Genomic DNA, 24,084 nt, shown 5'->3' with positions numbered 1-24,084 from the left:
CACAAAAACTAAGCATGGTCAGTCTCAAGGTCACAACTTCATGCATAACATTAGACCTTATTCACTTTGATTTTTTGTGTGTTTAATATCCATATCTATTTGATTTCCAATGAAGGTATAGGAATAACATAATCTTTAATGATCACAATCACTAAGACCTTTAAGGCGACCTTGCTATCTGCATTATATTGATTTGATGAAATTAGTTGAACCCCAAAGTGGGTCTGGCTAAAAATAATAATTTTTTCAAACAATTAATTCCTTGAAATGATACATTGATCCTCTAGCATTGATTAAAATCAAATTAGACCACTGAAACAAGTTTCAAAACTTTTTTACCCCTTTTTCACAAATTGATATTGGTTGATAGAAAGGCCTATAGGATGACTTTAAAAATTGACTAAAATATATAATCGGGCTTTAAAAGATGACATGCTAATACTTTTTTCCACATTCTTTCACCTTGTTAGATCTTGTCCCATGAATACTTTGGGGTCAAAATATATTAATTGTCAAATTTTCCTAGTTAAAACTATCTACAAATAAACATGTTAGAAAGTAGGAAAGTGGATTCAGTTTTGGCTTTGAAAATAGGTCAAATAGATATTTGGAGGCTTGAAAATTGGGATGTTCATTCACTATAATGAGGGTAATAGAATTATATTATCTCGGATCATGATAAATAACTAGGCACATTTGGAGAGCAATTGAACTTAGGTACTCAGAATTGCATGCAAGATTGGAAAAATCAGCAAAAAAGTGATTTTCACAAATGGAGTGGCTTTGAGAAAGTGTGCAAATGGATTCATCAAGACTTAAAAACTAGCACACTTGAAGAATTTTTGGAGTAGAACATAGTGGTAAAATCCATTTGATCTCATTATTCATGGACTCAAAGATATGACATCCCAAATAGAAGTACTAACCAATTTGTATTTCAAGCACTAGTACAAAAACAACAATATATTACTAGATAAACTACTAAAAATTGTAGATATATGACTAATTTTGATCACGTGACTGATGGTAGTTTATTGCCAGAGATTTATCTCCCAACCAAATTTATGACTAAACTATTTTAATCATTGATTAGGTCATTGATTTAGTCATTTATTGTTGTTACTTGGTAGTTTATATTTTTGTTTATTTAGTAATTCTAGTAGTTTATTTGGTAGTTTCTTGGGTAGTATGCATGGTACTATATTTGGTAGTATATTTGGTGGTTGATTTAATAGTTGATTTGTTAGTTTTTGAGTAGCATATATGGTAGTATATTTGGTAGTTTATTTTGTAGTCTATATTGTAGTATATTTGGTAGTTTATTTAATAATTAATTTAGTCATATTAGGGCACAATGGAATTGAACCACCATCCTCCTACTTATAAAGCAAGTGCTCTTCCATTGAGCTAGTACCCTTTAAAGAACAATGCAAAAAATTGTGAAGGTTTTTTTCCCAACCTTAGATCTACCATGATCATGGTCATTGTAACATGATATACTCTTCTCAAAGTACACAAATTTTAGTTATTATGAAAAACAATAATCTAAATCTTTATAAATAATAATTCAACATTTTTAAATTTTGTTGTTCAAGTATTTTAAAATTATAGTTCATGTTAATTACACTTCTCTAAATTATTGTAGTGATAGACTCTTATAAAATATAATTTGGAGCACTTTGGCCACATAGAAGTATTGTTTCTTGTGCTAACTTTTTAGAAAAAGATACAAATGATTATACAACTTATGTCAAGAAAATAGACCTTTGCAATAAATAAAAACATCAAACCCCATTAAAAAATAGCATCAAACCAACTAGTTTTTCTTTTCATAGTCTTTGCAATAATTGAAAAAAAAGATCATATGTGTACAGTTCATTCATTTTTACACAATATTGATCATTTCTAACTTGGGCAAGGTTTGATTTTGATGGTATTTTAGAGAAAGCCTTCACCACTATCTTCTTTGTTCCATCTTCATTAAAAGGATCCATTTACTAATCATGTTGCATTCACTTCTATGATTAATTTTTTTTCACTACCCTTAAAGATTATATTTTTATTGATTGGTGACCTTTATCTAATTTGATTATAGTTTAGTTTTCTATATTAATCTATGCACTATCATTGAGAACAGATATTAGACCCTTAAAAGTCTAGTATTTGAAAATGCCTAAAATGAAAATATAGATCACACATAGGTAATTATAGTATTTTACTTAAGAAATGGATAGATGGGATAATGAATTTTGGAATTTCAAATTAATGGAGAATGTATTTAAGGATAGAAAACATGGGTGTGTACTATAGTGATGTTAGTTTCTAAAAATGATGTCTCTTAATAGTCAAAAATTAGTGCCAAACATGCACAATGATGTTCTATAATATATTTCAGGATAGAAAAAATATTTCTAAGATAAAAAATTATATTTCAAAGATATAATATTCTACTAGACAAGGAATGGAGTAGATATATACAATGTAGAACATTAATATGGAAATAATGAAATATTTGATGAAAAAGGAAAAAGTGAAATGTGCAACATAAAAACATACCTGTATTGTAATTCCCAGCTTATTATCCCTTGGCTTTGGAAGTAGCTACTCTAGGGACAAAGAAATGTAATTCTTGTATCCATACAGATCTGAAACCTTGCAAAGATATTTATATAAGCACAGTATTCAATAAATGATTTCACAGATCTTATAAAAAATAGTTAAATAACTCTTGCATGAACATTTTTCTATATAAATCTTAATTCAAAAGTTCATTACTGGTTTTATTGCATAAACAATATAGTATAAACTTGTGGAATTACTTAATATTAAAAATTTAGATTGAAAAGTAAAAATAGGAGAATATTGTTCACAACTATCTTTATAAAATATTCTCACATGATAAGTAGAAACAAAAATCATGATTGAACTAGATTCAAATGAACTATGCTGCAAAAAAAGAAAGAAAAAAAGACAGATAATACCATAGAATATATCAATAAGAAATTAGGTTATTATTACCTTGTTAATTCCATATCCATGTGAATATTTCACTTCTTTTCAATTTGTGCAATTATCTTTAGTAGTTCCAAGAGATTAAAATTTAGTTCATTGTTAATTGCAATATATGTTGGTGATGCAGAGCGAACATTCACAACCCCAAAGTACTACATGGGTGCTTTTGTTGCTATCAATAATACAACTTATTACAGACTGATAGCATCATTGTGACAGCAACCTATATCCATAAATTTCAAACTATAATCCACCTATATTCCTTAGTCTTCACAAATAAAATAATCAATTAGCTTCTCCTTATTTCTCATATTTTAATGCATTCATCAACATAATCAATCTGTGATTCAAATTCCAAATATTGAATAACCTTGTATTTGTGAACCTGTTGTCCTATTTCTATGGATATCATAGATTCACTTAACCAACCACCCAATAGACTCCTACCTTGCTACTATATTCTCACTTCAAACACTCTAGGCTTTGTCTATACAAACCCAACATACAATACCCAGACTTTATTAACTTTTAGAAATGAAGACTTCAAGTGTGGACGTGAGAGGTTGAAGGATTCTCCTTGTTTCCACATCAAAACAAAGTAAAAGAATGGAATAAAATTGAGGCTTGACAAAAGTTTTCCACACTATGAAGGCTGTGGTGACAAGCTTCAATCCACATAGGGTTTCCATGTATACAAATTCTAGCATATCCCTACATTATCTAATTTAGCTTCCAAACTCATACACTCAATTATAGTATCCCTTCACCAATATTTTTTCTCCTATAATTAAACGATTGGGGGTCCATCTATGGTCTGCAATGCTTGCCTTCCTCATCACTAGTTCCAATCATTTGTGCAAGGCAAGTTTTTTGCAATGGCAGCCACAGCTATTGCCACATTCAATACTTGTTCTTTTTTGACTAATAAAAAGAATGCTCATTTGATTCAAGCCTTCTAAGGTAAGGGTACCCAATTGTTCAAGTAGGAGGTTTCTTTCTTTTCCTCTGAACTCAACTAATGGCCTGATTAAGAGCAATTGCAATAGAAGAAGACATGGTGGATTTAAAGTGTCTTGTTCAAGTGAAGCATACACTGGAAGAGTGGGCACAATATATTGGAAGGGAAATGCTTCATTGGCCTCGTTTTGGTTTAAGCACAAGAAATTTCCCAAAGACATCAGGATGGATTTTTCTCAATTTTTACCTGCAATGGTACCTATGGTTGTCATAGGAACAACAGTTGCAACCCTTATCAATCCTGCCACCTTTACTTGGGTTACCAAAGAGTATTATGCCCCAGCTCTTGGGGGGATAATGCTCTCCATTGACATCCAAATTTTTGTCAAGGATCTTGCACTAGCATTTCAAAGGTTGAATATCTTGTATGCAGTCCTTTGCCCTTGACAATTAGATATCAAGCACAATATGTAGTGAAACTTGTATTGGCATTTTTGATAGCAAGAGCTTTTAGAACACCACCAATATTTGCTTCTGGTTTCATTCTCACTACTTGCATTGCTGGTGCCCAATTATCAAGCTATGCTAGCTTTTTAAGAAAGGGAGATGTGACATTAAGCATCATTTTAACTAGTTTTTCAACAATAACATCAGTAATTGTCACCCTATTATTGACTATTCTATTGATTAGTTCTATGGTTCTAGTGGATGCTATAGTGATGTCCAAGTCAATATTACAAGTTGCATTGATTCTTGTGTCAATGGGTTTGGTTCTCAATGGTTATGCAAAGCCATTAGTAAATTTAATTTGTCCATTCATGCCACTGGTGGCCATTGTTTGCATGTCACTATGAATCAGAAGTTCATTTGAATTAAATCAAAGTTAGATAATATCTATGGAAGGAGTGCAGTTGCTACTACCAATACTGGCATTCCATGACTCAACATTTATGATTGGCTACCAAGTATCCAAATTGCCTCATTTAAGGCAGGAAGAGAATGTTTGCAGAACCATATCTCTTTCTACTAGAATGTAGAGCTCTACCCTTACTGGTCTCTTAGCCACACAATTCCTTGGTGGAAGTCAAGCAATTCCAATAGCTTTTTCTATGGTGCTTATGGCTGTGATGGGTTTGAGTCTTGCATCATTTTGGGGAAAAGGATTCAAACTCTAAGATATACCTACCATTGTAATCGAACAAGCAGCTTAATATAGAAAAGAGAAATCATTTCTCCCAAAGAGACAAAAAAAAATCAAACAAACATTTAGAAATGAAATCTTAATTTATAACACCACTTCCTTGATTCCATATACACCCACACACATTCAAGAATAACTTTTTAACCATGAAACATTCTCACAATCACCCCAGTGAGAATCTTGCAAATTGGATTTCCGACCACATATTCGAAAATGAGAAAAATCTAATAGTTCTATTCTGAGATATCACCCCTGCACCTGACTATGTTTTCCTAAGCTAAGAGTTTAATAGTCACAAGATTTAATTGGTTCTCAGTTTATATTAATGAAATTGGATATTATAAGAGCTAAAATGTAATATATATAATAACCTACCATGCCATATGAGTGGCTCTTTGAATCAACTAGTACAATAACTAAAATCAAATGAAAAAATAGACTAAAAACAATCAAGAAAACAATTAGACATATAACAATGTGCAGAAATCTCATTTTATTGATATTCAAACCTTCATGCACCAACCTTACAGACCCATATATCGGCTACTCTTATACTAACTATTCTTTATCAAAAACATTGATTGACTACTAAGATGTTGATCTGCATATATAAAGATTAATATTCCACATCCAATTGTTTTCCCTTATTACATTGCCTAACTTTGTAACTACAGACTCTTTCACTTCCATAAGAACTAATGACTTACCTTTTAACTTGCTATTGTATCTAATTCTTGAATATCAGTTTCAATTACATAATTCAACCAACAACCTTCATACATTTAATCTCTATCCAAATATAGTAAAAAGCATAGTTTTATTGTAAATCCTATAACTGAGAACCAAAACATTGAGATGTTTAGGAAACATTACATGAAAATAAATTAATGTTTGTGGGTGCCACTGCACTAGTTCAATAGGACCCTACACCCATATTGGGTTTGCCCAATGCATTATCATTGTATGTACAACTAGGAGATTGTTCTAGGGATAGTGTGAGGACTTCTATATTTGTAGGAGAAGTGTAGATACCACATACTTCACTATAATGTGAAATCTCAGAATGTACTATTGGACACAAGTTTTTCCCTTTTTTAGGTAAAAGTGAGCAAGCTAGTAAAAATCTATCAAGTTTGTCAACCACAAAAGATTGTAAATCCAATAATCATGTGCATAAGAAATATAAGAAGGAATTCAAAGATAAAGTGAAGGTTAAATAAAAGATTTTAGTACCAATTTAGTTTTTCATATCTATTTAATCTTCTTATCACCCTAAGTCATGTTGGGTGGAATTTTGAAAGTTATCAAGCAATAGCCTAAACCAAAATATTCAGTCTAAAGTTCTCAACCAGCTTGCACATGATATTTTTTACGAATTGTCTAAATACTAAATCATTGAGAAGTTTAGAGTCCTTATTTGGGCAAGATTCCCTTAAGAATCTTATAGTGTGTTGAAATTCAGTGAATGAAAATAGCCGAGAGGGGTCACTTAATAGTTGAATGTCATGAATTATTGAGAGAAGTCGAATATACATCTTCAAATGAAGTTCTTAAAGTGAGAAGTGTGCTCTATTGTTTGAGAAGATAACTTACAAGTCATTCTCCATCCAAGAATGTTCTTCTTAAGAAGTTTGGAAAAATACAAATGATATCAAAATTGGACCAATTTGACTTCAATGGTTTGAAGTGTGTAAAAAAAACTCCCGTGGTTTCTTTAGTTCAACCTCAAATGATGAGGCATTTAGATGAAATCTTAGACCTATTGTTAGCACTTATCTTAGTGACATTATCAGGATGTCAGCTCTTGTTGGAGCTTATAAAGATGACATAATGAGGTAGATTCAACAACTAATCATTGATATAGTTTTCATGGGCTATAAGATACTAGAGGCTCTTCTTATGGTAGGAGGATGAAGGTTTTAGAAATAATGGATCTTATTAGAATTTGTGTTCTTATGATTCATTTAGATTGTGATGATCTCATTTTGAAAATTCAGCAAGAAATATGAAGAAAAAATATTCTCTATACAAGTGAAATCTACACATAACTAAGATAGATCTAGGAGCCCAAATCTTCTAAGATAGAGGAGTACTTCAATCTATCCAAGTGAAATCTTCTCATAGCTATTACACATTTTGTTCACAATAATTTTATTATTAAAACTAGTTAATCCATTTATAAAAATAGAAGTTTTGAAATCCTAATTGGAATAATACAATAGATACCCTCATGATTTTAAACTTGTCTAAACTTAGTTGATAGGAAAATTGACCCTAGATTTGGGGATTTGACATCTACAACAACACTCTATAGCCTTATTGTGATGCTAGGAAAATAAAACAAATTGAAGTTTCTCTTAAATTTTTTTATTATGAAATGGATCTCTTAGTTCTGATTTTGAATAACAATAGCTCACACAAGTGAAATAAAATAGTACAAGTTAGATGCTCCAATCGTGCATACAAATTTTATATATTCTACATTGGGTTTCAGAATCAAGAAATGTGCTAAGATATCCAAGGGTTCAATAGATCAAGCTTACATTTAAGCTAGACTTTCTCGGCTGAGAAATAATGTTGTCCAATTATGGATAGTAGTTAATGTCTTGACATGTAATGATCTTTTCATGAATATTGGTCAACGTATTTCTAAGAAAAAAAAACAACAACATAATTTGTTTAGAATTTTTTAATTATAAAGCATAGATTTTATGCTGGAAATATATAGAGTACAATAATAGATATACAATGAAATTTGAACCAAATGCTTTAATTTGGCACACCTTGCTTAGTGCTTCTAGGGTCCATAGAAATATGCAACTTGGAAAGAAGGAAACCAAACATATTATTGAGTTGGAAACACAAGATTCTGCAACATATGTATTGCTATCAAATATCTACACTACTACTAAAAGATGGGATAGTGTAACAAAGGTTAAAAGAATAATGGAGTAGAGACAAGTGAAAAATGGAACCACATTGTAGTTGCACTGAACTCAAGAATAGAGTCCATAAATTTGTTGTTGAAGATAGATCACACAAGAAAATAGATGAGATATTTATAAAATATTTGGACCTAATTATGAAGATCTAAGTAAAAGGATATGTGTCTAACAAAAACATTATGCTCCATGATGTAGAAGATGAACAGAGGGGGCATTTTCTTTGTTATCATGGTGAGAGGTCAGGCATAGCCTTTGGGCTTCAGATGTAGGAAGATAGGGGAAATGAAATTATAACAAATAACTCAAAAAATTCACATCATACTTCATTTGAGAAATACATAGAAGACTATACATCCACAATATTAAATTTAGAACAAAGACAATTCCTACACTAACTCTATAAAAACAGATACATAAGGAAGTGCCAATTGAACCAGGTTGTAGATAAACTGAGAAGATTGAAAAACCCTAGATTAAGAAGAGGGGGTATTAGACATCAAGGATCATGTACCACATTTTCAATCAACATGCAAAATCAAATGACATTTGATGCCATACTTGGTAGGGGCAGAGAATGATCTAGTCTAATGAAGATATAAAACAATCAGTATGAGAAACTAAACTCTATGATACTATGACTGAACTGAAGAAGCCATCAGGATTCACCTAAGAATAATAAGTGACAAATACAATTAAAAGACACAAGAATCCTACTATACAAAGCATAAATACTGGACTCTACTATGCTTATCAGATGATTGAACTAATGCAAAATACATAAATTATTTAAAGAAAAATCATTGTGGGGCAATTCATTTGCAAGACTTTCATCAGACATGTGAATTCTAGAGAATCTCCAGCTTATTTTGAATGATGATTTTTTTCTAACATGTAAATAAGGATATCAAACCATCATGTTCTTTATCTATCTCATGGATAATGCACAAAGATGAATCGACAAGAATTTTTAAGAATATGGATATTAACAGTATATAAAAGGATATACAAATGGTCAATTTTGCTATCATTATTTGTGCTTGTAGATGATCTGACCATAGGACCTATATCATGTGGATCATTAAATATCCAAGATGGTCACAACTATTCAAGATCATATCTCCAAGCATATTTTTTTCTCAGTCTAAGACAAAGTAGGAGTGTGATCACTTATCTCCTAGATAATCTTTGGTTTAACTCTATATCAATCAGTAATACTAAGTCTTGAAAATGCTTTCTCTCCTATGGTTGCAGAATATATTATTTTAATGAACCACTAAATAGAGATATTTGTGGTTGTCTATTCTAGATTCAATTATGTTGATGATGTGCAATTCTGTTCATAGCACATTTTCTATTATCGTGGTAATTAAACTGGTAGACCCTAATAAGTGGATTTGGAGAAGTTCAAAAAATTAGTAGGGTTCTAGAGACATATGCAAGAGAAGGGGATTTCTAGAATTTCCATTGCACCTTCTTCTTTTCAGCACTCAATCACTTGTTTGGGATTTTTTTCTTCATCTGAAGAAATTCTCAAGAATGTTTTTATGTTTTTTGCTATAAAATATTTCATGTTTCATTTAGGAATTCTTATTGTGCTTTGTAATTAGCGCAGGTTTATAGAATATGTGTTTGGGAAGTAGCGGATTGTAAAAAGAAACCCTTAAATCTACATACCCTATTCCAAAGCTCCCATATTGGTGCATATTGGGAGGATACTGGTGAAGGATGTACAATTTGGCTTTACATCTTCCAATTTCTTTTTCTTAACAGCATCCAAATGCTTGTCAAGAAACCCATTTCTACATATCCTATGAGCATTACATACCATGAGATCAAATTTCTTTGAGCCATTTTGGAAAATAGCTAATGCATGCGCCTTGCCTATGCTTCCACATTTTTCCCCTCTACTTTTTTAATAATTGTTGGAAATATTCAAGATATGATAAGTTACTGAGAGGGGAGGGGTGAATCAGTAACTTCTAAAATTTTAAACAATAAAACTGTATGCTGATATATTCACCATTCATCCAAGTAACCTATTGTAAGCATGAAACAAAATCATTTGCAACACTTGAACACACAGATTTGGTGACCCAGAAACCTTCCAAATAGAAAGTAAAACTGGGGTGGGGATGAAACCCACAAGCTTCGTTACTGCAGTATGAAGTTGGCCGGTTAAGGCTTACAATGACCACTTCTGGTGATCTGCCCTGTTAGGAGCACAAAGGATTGCTAGATCCACCTTGTTAGAGGATTTCCAAACATACAATAAAGTATGCACTCTGTTAGGAGATTTACAAAAGACTGTTAAGTCTACCTTGTTAAAGGATTTACAAAAACTGATTCACCTGTTAGAATGAAATAGTGGATCTGATTACAACTGATTGCTAATAAGATTTGCTATGCTCTGATTCACCTTGATGTGATAGATAAAACTTTTCTACTCCAAAACTCGACCTTGCTAAATATCTTCACAACTCAGCACACATACTTTCACACGCATGTATTTCTTTCACACTTTCGCAGTTTCATTAATCACAATTTCTATTGCCATTGCAATTGCTTTTCATCTCATTTCTTACTTCATTACATCTGAATGATACAATAAATTACATATATATACCATCCAAATAAACAATGCATGCAAGGTCGGCCAAAACAACAAGTGCAAATCTCTATACAAAGTCGGCCCAAGGTAAAAACTCGGGTTCACTGAACTGACTCGGTGTCCTTCTGATACTCGGCGTCCACTGCATTACTCGGCATCATCATGCACTCGGTAGAAGTGAAGGGACGGTTCATACTAAACACTTCGAGTAGTTCTGAACTCGGTAACCACTGGAGACTCGGTAGAAGAGATGTCACTCAGTGAATACTTCTATCTAAACTGTAGCTTGGTGATCAAAGGAAACACTTGATAGAACCTTGTGACTCGGTGATAGTTAGTTTCCTTGATATCCGTCTGAGCTCGGTAAAAATTAATTTCCTTGATAACCTCAGGAGCTTAGTTATCATGAAGTTCTTGGTTACATCTTAGTACATCTTTACTCGGTCAAAACTGATTCCTTTCTTTACCTTGAACACTCAGTAAACACTGGCTGCTTTGTTCACCTTGATCACTCGGTAAACACTGACTTCTTTGTTCACCTTGATTACTCGGTAAACATTGACTTCTTTGTTCACCTTGATTACTCGGTAAACACTGACTTCTTTGTTCACCTTGATTACTCGGTAAACACTGAGAACTAGGTAAAGCTTGGCTTCCGGTGAGAGCTCGGTAAGCATTCAGAATCCAATAAGTGTTGTAACTAATGACAAAAATGTATCATAATGCCAACAATAATATCCTATGCATTCAACACCATCATTAGGTTGCTACTATCATCATAACCTAATAAATCAAGAAAATTCCCTATCGCCATTATGCTTGTAAATTTCCTCTTCCAACCCTAGTGTAAAAATCCTCAATATGACCTTTTCTAGGAAACTAAAAAGCATATCCTATTGGATTTTCCTGGTTACATGAGACTTTTATAACTAATTATCTTGATATATTTAATTTATAGTATCTCTTTCACATGTTTACAAAATTTATTGATGAGGAATTCTGAATTAAGGGTCATTTCATGATTTTGGAACAATGTCTAGGATGTCAACTATGTAGAAAGAGCATGGAATCTAATGTTAACAATTTTTTTATTTTAATGTTCATATATTTTGGTCTTATAATATATTTTAGTAAAATAATATATAATATCAAAAAATCAAATGTTTGAATAACAACATTACTATTAAAGTGATTTTAATTTAATAGAAGGGCTATTCAAAATTTTAATTAAAAATTTTCGTGTTGAAAACCATTACAATTTTAATGATCATTGGTTAGATATTTTCCCATGTATCAATATAATAACAATTTAGGAGATATGCTATTTTTCAAAATAATAATTTTAAAATATTAACAAAAAAAATGGTCAATATTAAATAGATGTAATATTAAATAGATGTATAATATATTTTTAATTATTTGTAAATATTATTATTATTAATGAATCAAATAAAAAAAGACTTTTAAAAGAACAAATCTTATAAAGGAATTCAATACAGTAGTGCAAGAATGGGTAACCTCTCAGAAGTCTCTATGCTTCACCTATGTAAGCATCACCTAGATCTAATGAGTGCTAAGTGATCCATTTATTCTCATCAGAGATGGATTCATGTGAATCACTACTCATGAAACATGAGTCAATGAGTTTGTCTCAAAACCTACATACGTAAATCCTTGTAGTAATATCACAACTTAACGTGATGTGGAAAATATCTCTCACTTATAAATTGATCAGCTTAAGGGGCTTTCTAATGAATGGTTTATAAGGCACAAAAGTTGGCGAAGGTTTTGAAAATGGAGTTGCAAGTAGACTAGTTTTAACCATGGACAAGACTATGTAGTTAAACATGCTTAAGTTGTAGTAGTCTTCAAATAGGTGACCTCATAGGAATTCCTAGCACTTTACCTTTGTAAGCATCACCTAGATCCAATGAGTGCTAAGTGTTCCATTTATTTTCATGAGAGATTCATTTGTATAAATAATTTATACTCCTGAAACATGGGTCAATGAGTTTGACTCAAAAACTACACAATTAAATCCTAATATATAACAATATTACAATTTGACTTGCTGTGGAGAATATCTCTTACTTATCAATTAATGAGCTTAAGGGGCTTCCTAATGAATAGTTTATAAGGCACAAAACTCAGTGCAAGTATTGGAAATGGGGTTGCAAGAAGAGTGGGTTTAACTATGAAGGAAACTCCACAGTTAAGTGAACTCAAGATGGAGTAGTAGTGGGATGGGTGACCTCCCAAGAAGTATTCATGCTTTACCTCTGTCAACATCCCCTTGATCTAATGAGTTCTAAGGTTCTATTTATTCTCATGGGAGATGGATTTGTGTGAATTGCTACTCATGAAATATGGGTAAATGAGTTTGACTCAAAAACTACACAATTAAATTCAAATAACAATATCACTATTTCACTTCATGTCGAATTTATCTCCTACTTAACAATAATACTATTACAAATAGAATTTTATAATGTCAAAATTTAATAATCATTGACTAAATTGTGTGCTACATATCACTATAATAACAATTTAAAAGATATATTATTTTTCAAAATAACCATTTAAAAATATTTTTTAAAAAAATGATCAACATTATAAAAACATATAATGCATTTCTAATTATTTATAAAACATTTTTATTAAAATTATAAATCAAATAAAAAAAGATTTTTAAAAGAACTTAAATCATATACAATAATTTAATACAATAGTAGTATCACAAACAAAATTTTATCATCTCAAAGAATAATGAAACAGATTTATGAAATCACAAAAGTCACTGATGAGCACTATCAAAGAATCATTTTATGGTGCAATAAGGCTACTACCTCTTTGAATTTACATTATCCTTATTTCATGATCAATAAATATTAAATTTGTCAAATATTTACCTCCATTTTAATCGTTGTGTAGATTATTATTCCATTTTTATTAAAACTAGTATGTCTAATTTTTTAAAGTAATTTTACTCTTTTTGCATTCTTGCATGTCCTATATAATATTAATAATATAATTAATTAATTATTTTATTTTTAGTTAAATTTTAAAAACCAACTAAATTTATTATTATTTTTAGTTCAAAAAATAGTTAGTCTATGATATTTGTGTTTTACTTATATTTTTCAAAAAAAAAAAATTGAGTATATTAATAGTTAAATATATATTTAAAATTTTAATAACAATTTTAATATGTTTAATTTTTAAAAATTATTCTTTATTGTAATAATAATTATATTATAAAATATATAACATATAATAAAATGATTGGAGAATGCATTATCTAATCTTTTAAAACTTTATTTCTTATTTAATATAATAATAATTATAGAATAACATATAATATATATTTAATGATAGATTAGAATGTATTATTGAAATAACATGTTTGTCCTTTCTTATATATCACATTCCAAATAAAGTCATCTTAATATTTCAAAATTAAATTTGATTCATCTTGATAGACAGTTTATTTCATAAACAAACTTAAACCTTAAAATTATAAATATAAATATCATAATATTAGCCACTCTACATGCATTCAAGATTTTTAATGTAAAAGAAACATTAAATTTAACTTTTAAAAAATCTAACTTTTATAGAGGACATGACTTATCTCATTTCTATTTTTTTAATATAATTATACTAAGTCTAAAAACTTTATTAAAAAAATTAAAGCTTGTACATATCTTATTTCTATCTTTCAATATAATTTTACAACGTATAAAAAGTTTTAAAAAATTAAAATTAATAAAAAGTTCTTCTAAAATGTATTATTCTTATTAATAGTGATTGTACTCTAGTCAAGCACTATATGATAGATAGGAAAACACTATGCAGGTCATGGCATCAGATGTAGCATGGAGCATTTCATTTGAATGAGTGCAATATGTTTCACCATAGTTAGTGTCTTTCCTCTACTCTTGTTTTACATCACATGTGGTACAATTTCTATGTCATGTTGATGTAGTTGATCCATCATTGCCAACTTCAATTTGGCATTCCTCTATTTTTAATGTATTAATGGATAACCACTACTGAGGGGAATGGATGATCATAAAAGGAAAATATTAATGGATAGGATATTTGAGGAAGTTAACTAACAATGATGTATTTATAGATCAAAAACTTCATTATTGAATAAAAAAAATTATTAAAGAGTAAAAAGAATAAGTTAATATGATGAAAAATTCATTAGTCATTCAATTAGTTATTTGTTTAGGTGACTAATTATTAGTGACCAATTGTTTAATCATTTTTTTGATCATTTATTTAGTCACTTATCTTTGTATAACCTTGTGATTTTACCTGATGACCACATTAGTCATCTATTTAGTCACTTATAAATTACAAAACATTACCAAAATTTGATCAATTTTGGCACGTGACTAAAATTGTTAGTGTTGTGACTAAAATTTTTAGTCACATGGTCATTTATTTGCCAAAATTCTACTAGTGAAGAGACCAGTAAAATTTCACAAGTTGCATTTGGAATTGCATTTGAAAAGTAATCAAATAGATTCATCATAGGCTAAAATCTAGAACATAGCAAGTGTGTGACCTCTAGAATGAAGTGCAAAAATAATTTTCTCAGTATGATCAAATAGGTTAAATTTATAATCAGTCAAACAGGGCCTCCTAGAATTTAGGGCAATTTGCATTAGTGTGACAGAGATAAGTAAACAACTTTGAGGGATTCAAAAACTAGTTAAAACATATCTAAATAACATGAAAGTTGAAACATAGGATCTTTGATATATGTAATAAATACTTCCAAAGTAGTGTGTTATGAAACATTACTAGATACAAGATATTCAAATGTAAACTAGGCTTCCTGTTGCTATTTGACACTTAGGAAAAAATGAAAAATTGAACATTGCTCAATATAGAACTTCATTGAATGATTTAGAAGGACACTTTATCATTATAGGATGCATGCATATTTTGAATGCAAGGTGTTAGAAACATTAAAAAACTCTTAGGCCTTAGAATGATAGTAAGGTACATAAGCAATAAAATGTGCTTATAGGGCTCAAAATGAACTCAAATGTTTAGAATGGTACTCAAAATGGGAAAACAATTTTGAGTCCCATCAGTGGATTTTTTTAGGGATGCATGACCCTTAAAGTCATGGAAAGGATTCATATATCTGGAGGAAGTAGACCAATCTCAAAAACTCTCTCAAAAAACTTATTGAAAATAGGAAAACTACTTTAACTATGCAAGATGGTGGCCCCAGGCCATCGAAACTTCTCAAAACTTCTTACCTTTGTCAAGTACATGATTTTTATTTAAATCTCTTAGAGGTAAGATGTTAGTATCATTTCCATTAGTTTAACCACACACATCAAAATTTCTCATTAGTAGATTAGGTGAAACAAAATCATTCACATAGTGCATATAAAAACTTGAATTACTTTCTTAGTCATGCTCACTATGAAAATACATATCAGCATGCTCTTGAATACAAAAATCAAATTGAGAACCATCATGAACATATGATGGATGCATGCTATCAAGAAGAAACACAAAGTATTCATACTCCACTTTGTTCAAAAAGTTGCACATGTTAAGAAATTGCAACTCACCTTGTGTATCTGGGTGTGAGGAGTACACAAAATATGATCCCCACCTACTTGTAGTCATGCTAATCATCAAATTAGATTTATCACTTACTGAAACCTGTTCACACTAAAAAAACTATTAGTCATCAAGTTCAAAAAATAGTCATGAAAATATTGATCATAATCATAGTTTCTATCTAACAAACTATTTAGAATGAACTTGCACTCATCAAAATGATCATTACAAGATTTATTAGCATAAAAGGAACACTCAATATCAGAAATACAACCCTCACTATTTTCCTATACATCTCCTAAAACATCAAAACATATTGCAACAATATCAACATGAGAAGAATTTGAATCCATGCCAAAATTCCCTTCAATCACATCCTGTGCATTTAAAAAGTCATCATGTGCAATAAAATTTGAGGTACTATCATATGAACCTCCAAATCTTAATCGAGATAATTTAGATTTTTTATATTTTTCCACATCAAACATTGGGGAAGTGACTTGACTAAATGAAGAAAAATTATAAGGGAAAATACAAGCATCCTTAATATAACTTACATATTTTTCAAAATTCATGAGCTAAAAAAGCTAAAATTTCATCAAGGCTGAAGAATATTTCCTTAGAAATCTTCTCTTGGCTATGATTATTATCTATCTAACAAGAAGAACTCATAACAACAAAAAATCGTAGTAGTAAAATCTAGAAAATTAGAAGCTGCACTACATTCCTTTTCACGATGGTAAAAATTACCTCTACTATTTTTCATGCACTTCTTCAATCTCATATTCACTATCACAAGACTCATTCTTAGTTATATATCAATTTTCCTCATGTTGGTTGTAATCATGTGATTCACTAAATACTAAATCCATCTCTTCACATTCAAAAGATAGATTATCACTATACATGGATTCATTATATTCATTACTACCTTGACTTTAAACACACCAATTATCATCATTAGAAGACATAACATGAATAATTTTATTATCACTTTCTTTCTTCTTATTGAATCTTTTGGCTTGTAAAAGCTCTTGTAATCATACAACTGCTGGCCAAAAACTTGAATCAGGCATAAGAATATCTAGGAAAACACTAGGTAGGGAAGATTCCTTAGATCTAGAATGAAAAAGCATCATGTTGATTACTAATTTAAACTTTATATAAAATTTCTCAACTTTTAGACCCTCAGTACTTCCTACTACAATTCTTATAAATCTAACAATATTATTGTAGATTTTTTTTTTCAACATAGCAATATTACTAACCACAGTTTCCAAACTATCATAACTTGCAAAACTAACCTCAAAATCAAGATCTAACTCCATCTTAAAATAAAATCTTCACCTCTCTCATGTAGTGCTAAAAATCATTGAATAGAGGCAACCATTGATTTCTAACATTAAACTTTCATGAAAATGAAACTCATGAAAAGTAAAATATCTTTTAGTGTTTATGCATGAAACTTTCCTCTACTAATTTGGCATGGTTGCAAACTAAAATTCTTGCACACTATTCATCAAAACCTTCTAGATCCACCACATCCTTAAAAAGGATAGATAAATCATAGCTATTATTCACCTTCAAAACATTCAAATTTATTATAACAACAAATGCAACAACTCAACTTTTAAATCAAGAATCAAATTTTGTTTGTAAGAATGACTCTCAAGAGATTTAGATTTGACCATACAAACTAAAATTCCTTCAAAATTTAGAATATAAAAACAACTAGGATACACTGGTATAGAGATATAGAGTTACCACTTATAAACATGACAAATAAAATAAAATTTATCACTTGACAAAATTTGAACCAAACTTTCAATTGTAGAAAAAATGAAAATCATCAAAGCACTCTTGTAGATTTACAATCTTGAAAATGAGAAGAAACACTATTGTTCATTCTTGACTCTGAACACTATAGCACCTTGAAAACACTTCTTGGCTAAACTAATTGATGGTGGAAACACTAGTAACAAGGAAATCTTTGTTTAACCTTCAAAGCTACTTTTGTGCTGGATAAATCACTACTAGGATGTTAGACTAAAATATTTAGTTTACACTAGAGATTCATGTCCTTCTAACTATATTGAATCACCTTTCAAATTCAATATTTGCTAGTAGAGTCACCATTTTGTTGGAGTTCTTTTTGACAAGGAACAAACTAGGTCAATTTGGGCCTAATATTAGGAAGTATAAGATAGAGACAAGACTAACAATCATCTAAATCCTATTATCAGCATGGTTAAATCTTAATTCTGAGCCAACTTCAATAGTGTCACTAGAACTCCCTTCACTCTAGGCTCTATAGGGCCGAGGTGGGAAAACCTTAGTGATTAATCTGACTTATTGATATTCTTCTCTTCAAAACTCTCCCTTATACTAGAAAGTAATCAATGTTCTTCTATGATTTTTTTATAAATTTCCTAATCATAGTAGCTGACTATAACCAAAGATGAAATAAAAGAAAATAAGTGACAACCAACACTTTTAGTTCTTCATTACATAGAATGGGAAATTGATTTGTGTTTGATGTGTGCAATTCTCAACTATACAAACCATCAATTTTCAACTGAAATTAATTGATCAATGCCTTATCTATTGTTATATAGAGTCGGAACTAGCAATCTTAGACCTAATCAATTGACTTGCAATCAAATTTATCAATAGTGGACTCTAAATCTCATTCTTTCATATCCTCCTTATATAACCAAAACCATATCACTTAGTGAAATCAATTAAGTACTTAATTTTTTGAACTAAAAGTAATCAATAAGAGCTATACAACTTATCTAAATTGTATTAAACTAAAAGAACATTGCTTATTTCAATCTCAAGATCACAGACATGCAAGGAAGGAGACAAAATTTAGATACACAGATATGTGAAATTTTCCTTTGTATTATTCTCTTTGAAAATGAACACAATACTGATATAGACTCACAATATAACTCAAAACCTGGCCACTTGATCATTTATATTCATTCTTCTTTCAAATTCAAAAGCATGAACATATTCATACAATCAAAAAAAATTGGACAAACTATAAAGTAACATAAGACTAAAGATTATACAAAATTCCAACCTCAACTCCACATCCTAGAAATCCTTATATAGGATTGCAACAAGATATAGATGGGAGGAGGACACATGTCAAAATTGGAATGGATAAAAAAGGTGGCAAGACATGCCTAGAAAGTTATATAAGACATTCCTCAGTGTTCGATCCAATAGAGGAAGTAGTTGAAAAAGTCAATAGGTAAAAATTTATTGCATGTGCTTTGACTTTACTCCCCTTTCTCTTCTATTGTCTTCAACTTATTTAACTTCCTTATAAAGAATCAAAATAAAAATATCTATGAGAGATATGTACTTAATATATTACTTATCATATTTGATCCTATCTAAATCTCTCACTGCCTTTAAACCAAGACTTTTTCTCAACTACTCCCTACTGGTAGATCCTTTATATCTCCTAGTGCTTTACAGACATATTTATCTTGCTTAGTGGGCCACTCTTTGGTTTTAACCTCTTCTACATCCTTAGTGGCTTTAGTCCACCTAGAATCTATGATAGCTTTAGACTCAAAAAAAAATTTGTTCAATTCTAACTTTGCTCTGAACAAGGAGTCAACTATTTCATTAAAAGGGGCATCACCATTGTCTTCAAAAATTGCCACTATGGCTTCTTGAGTCAAAATGATACCAAAGTAATTAGACCATTCATGCCAATCCCTCACTATATTAGTAGAATCCAAATTTGGTCATATGTGGGCTGAATTCCCTAAGATAAAACTTTCAACTCTCCCTATATGAATTGTAATTTCCTAGTAAAGAAGTTAATTCATTCTTCAAATAATTCTAATCCCTCCTTTGCCATAATTATCTTATCAAGAAAATCTATATTTTTAATCATCAATACAATAAGCCTCTCTAAGAATTGAGTATATGATCCCTACAAATTGAATATGGATGATAGCCATGAAAGTGCCTCATTGCAAAATTTATTATGACTTTGTAAAGCAACATTAAAAGTATGAGCCTGTTGTGATATAATATTTAGAGTTTAAACCATGTTTCTCATCAGACTCTTCAGGATAGAAGTCCTTACGTCAACTCCTTGCTAAGTTGGTGGAGTAAAAATACTCATCATTTCTAGCTTTGTTGTATCCTCTATATACATCTCACCCCCCTATGTAGTCAACTCTAATGTGACCTTGGATGGTTTTTCTTGAAAACTATATTCCTTGCCCTATTTTTCAATGGAAACCTACTCAACATTGGATAGTCACTATTTGAGAGATGTAACTTCAGCCTCTATCACCTGGATCTTATCCTCAAGCTCTTCAATCTTTTCTTTGTAAATATGGCTTTCCTAAGCTCATCCTCATAGAGGTTCCTCACATCAATGTAATCATGGAAAAACTTGGTTAGTCTTTTTTCTATTTCCTCTACCTTTTCTCCATTCATGAATAAGAAAGATTTTAAGGCCTTAGAAATTTCTATCCAAGAGGCTCTTTCTAAGGTCCACACAATCATATTGCCCTACTCTATGCTTTTCACATCCACTAGCTTGGGATTGTTTGATGAGGGAGATATGTTCCACACTCCTAGAGAATTAGTGTCAATATTGAAACTAGTTCCTCTTTGCAAACCATCAACTCCATATGCCTAATATGAAATTGAACACTCTTGTCTTTTGATTTGGTCAACCATAAAATCTTGTTCCAAATCCTAACTAAGGACTAGTAGCATTCCACTTTTATGCACTAGATACATTATCTCACTTTCACGATCATAGGCATGTAGTTTCTTGACCAAATTCTGCTTCTTTTTAACTAATTCATTTAGTTTCATCTTTAGGACCAGTTCACTCTATTTGATTTTGTACAAAAAAATCTTTTAAACTCAGCTAATTTGATGAGTTCATCATCTTCTATGAATTGTTGGGCTTAGATGATCCTATCATCCAGCCTTGCTACTACTATTTCTAAGTTAGTGAGTGTGCTCTTAGCTACATTGATCCTATCTTGGATATAACTTTGACTTAATTTAGCAAAGTATTGATTTCTAAAAGAAAGATTTGTAACTTCCTCTATTTTACTATCTCAGGGATGTGAGAAATCCTTTTCCTCATGTCTCCCTTGGTGACCCATGATTCCTCAGCATGCTCATCTTCTTCCATTTCTAATATCACATCAAGCTTAGAGCTATCAAGACATACCCTCTCCTCCTCTTCAAGTGGTACATCTAGTATTTGTTCCATAATATCTAGATGGTTGACAAACATCTTCCTTATCCTTTGAGGATAGGGGACATCCATGTAAAATCTTGTGAAGCTAGGATCTATCCTCTTCATTTCTATTTCTACCCTCATAACATCATTAAACTTGGATAGCTTTTCAGCTACCTCCCCTTTAGTAACAATATTGGGAATGAGATCTTTATTAGGCAATTATTTAGTGCTAGGCAAAAAATAGTTTCTAATTTCCTTGAGGGTGTTCCTCATCAAGTTATCAAGATCATACATCATATATAGGCCAATTGATAGATTATAATGATGGAGGGAAGAATAAATTTGGCCTAGGGATTCTTTTCCAATTAAAAAGTCTCCTGCTTTAAAACACCTACATAGGAATGTGCCTTTGTGCACTTTAGGTCCTAGATGCTCTTTGCTTACCATAAATAGTTGCCAGATGAATTCTATAATACCCAACCTAGGGGGAATGAATTTTGGAATTAGGTGGGATGGTTGGTGACAACCATATACTCTCATTAGGAAAAAAGTTGGGAATAGGAAAATATCCCCCAATTGTGATCTAATATTTTATCCTTAGGGAGTAAGCCTAGTCTCAAAAGACTCTTCAAAATTTCATGTTCCCTAAAGTAAGCTAGGTCTATCATTTTCATTATAAAAACACTAAAACTATTTTAAAATGAGACAATATTAGAGTAATGATAGGAACTATCCCATACCCATGTTGATAGCTACACTAGTAGCTCCATATTTGAATCATAGGTGTGATCAATAAAATTTGGGCTTATGTAGCCCACGTTCTTATATAGGATCATGTGCAGCAGCAGTGAGTAATGGTGGAATTTGAAATATTTCATCTCCCTACTCTATGCCAGTGCAAAGTTATCCTTTACACCTCCAAAATATAATCTACATAATCATATTCTCTACCATGGTAGGAGTCTTTTATATCTTTGGTAAAGATAAATTCAGCTCCATACACCATGTATGTTAGATCTTTTCCCACCATATTGTGGACAACATATTCTATTTTTTAAAAACAATTCTTAAATTTGTCTAGAGGCAACATCTTCTCCACCTTATTTGGATAGTCACCCACCTACTCTAGGTCCATGGGAATATGTTGTAGCATTGACTTCCTTGTGTATGCCTTGGTGTTTCTTTCAAATTTCTTTTGTAGGTCAAATAGATCTACTAGTTCACTCATAGAATCATCCAATCCTAATGCATCAATAAAAGAGGCATGGTCTAGTGTTCATAGAACAATTCAATCCCACTTGTGGAATGACTTAGCAATTTGGTTTTATGATTTAATTATGGCCTTCACTAAATCAACATCTACAAAACCCTCTTGAAAGATTAACTTTGTCATATTCTTCTTCCAAGAGTTTCAAATAGGGATCTTTTTCTCTCTAATATTGTATAAATATTTAGAAATCTTAGAACCTATGACTCTAGGACATGTAGCATCTCTACAAAATGCATAATGGTCAACAAAAGAATGATCATCTATTGCATTTGCATTTGAGGATCCTAGGAACAACTTTATCCACTCTTCAACAAACTAATTAGCTTCCTTGGTCTTTTTTCCCCTCCCTTGGAAGTTAAGCTCTCTACAACTTTCACATCTGATGCTTGAATCTCTTCAATCTCCTTATCAAACATACTAATTGTAATGCTAGAAAATAGTGGGAAAAAACTATACTCAGGCACTAAAAGCAATAATTTGTACACACTAAAAACTTTGTAATTTCTTGAATTCTCTTCTCTTTGTGAATGGTAATATTTACCTAATCATTAAGATGTCTTTATACTTTAGTTTACAATGTCAACATTGATTTTGCATTGATTTTGAGCATGCTTGAGCCATGAAATCAAATTCTTTATTACCTTAGGGGAGAATTTCCATTACTATCTAGTGTTACACCTTTTTTGTACATACTCAAATCCTATTGGTAAGTGTTCTCTATTATTTCCAATTAAAAAAAGTGAAAAGCACATATCCTATCAAACTTAGGGTTTACAATCTTATGATCATCATAGAAGTTGACAACCTTTGTAGTATTTTAGGTAGGGATCAATGGCTCTATGATCTTACGATCATTAGTAAAGAAAGAGATCTCTCATATTATCTTATGATCAAAAGAGAGGATGTATGATCTTACGTACCTTGAAATTAAATCCTTTATGATCTCATGACCCACTAGTTATTGTAACATTAGAGCTTACCATTTTAATTCTTTACGATCTTACAATAGGTAGTTTACATAAATAGCATAGCATCTTATTTCAATTTTATTTACCTCACAATATTATGGTCATGGTTTATATATCATTTCATAACTTCAGCAGTTACCCTTCAAACCCTTATGATAATACGAGAAACCATTACCCTTTTCTATCATAGCATTGTCGACATTATCTTTCAAATTTACAATCTCACAATACACTCACCTCATAGAATTGTAACACTTTATCTCTAACCTTGAGATCTTACAATACACTA

The 24,084-nt window shown here is 30.9% G+C and overlaps 1 pseudogene; it reads left to right on the top strand.

Annotated features, from left to right (window-relative positions):
* Positions 1-3,887: 3,887 nt before the first annotated feature.
* LOC149561738 (putative sodium/metabolite cotransporter BASS3, chloroplastic pseudogene) lies at positions 3,888-5,180 on the top strand (annotated as a pseudogene).
* The last annotated feature ends 18,904 nt before the right edge of the window (positions 5,181-24,084 follow it).

The sequence above is a fragment of the Cupressus sempervirens genome, chromosome 4, assembly GCF_028749045.1.
Source record: "Cupressus sempervirens isolate cs-2001-9-10 chromosome 4, ASM2874904v1, whole genome shotgun sequence".
Taxonomy (NCBI): Eukaryota; Viridiplantae; Streptophyta; class Pinopsida; order Cupressales; family Cupressaceae; genus Cupressus; species Cupressus sempervirens.
Note: the sequence above shows the minus strand (reverse complement) of the source record. Positions and strands in the feature narration are given on the sequence as shown.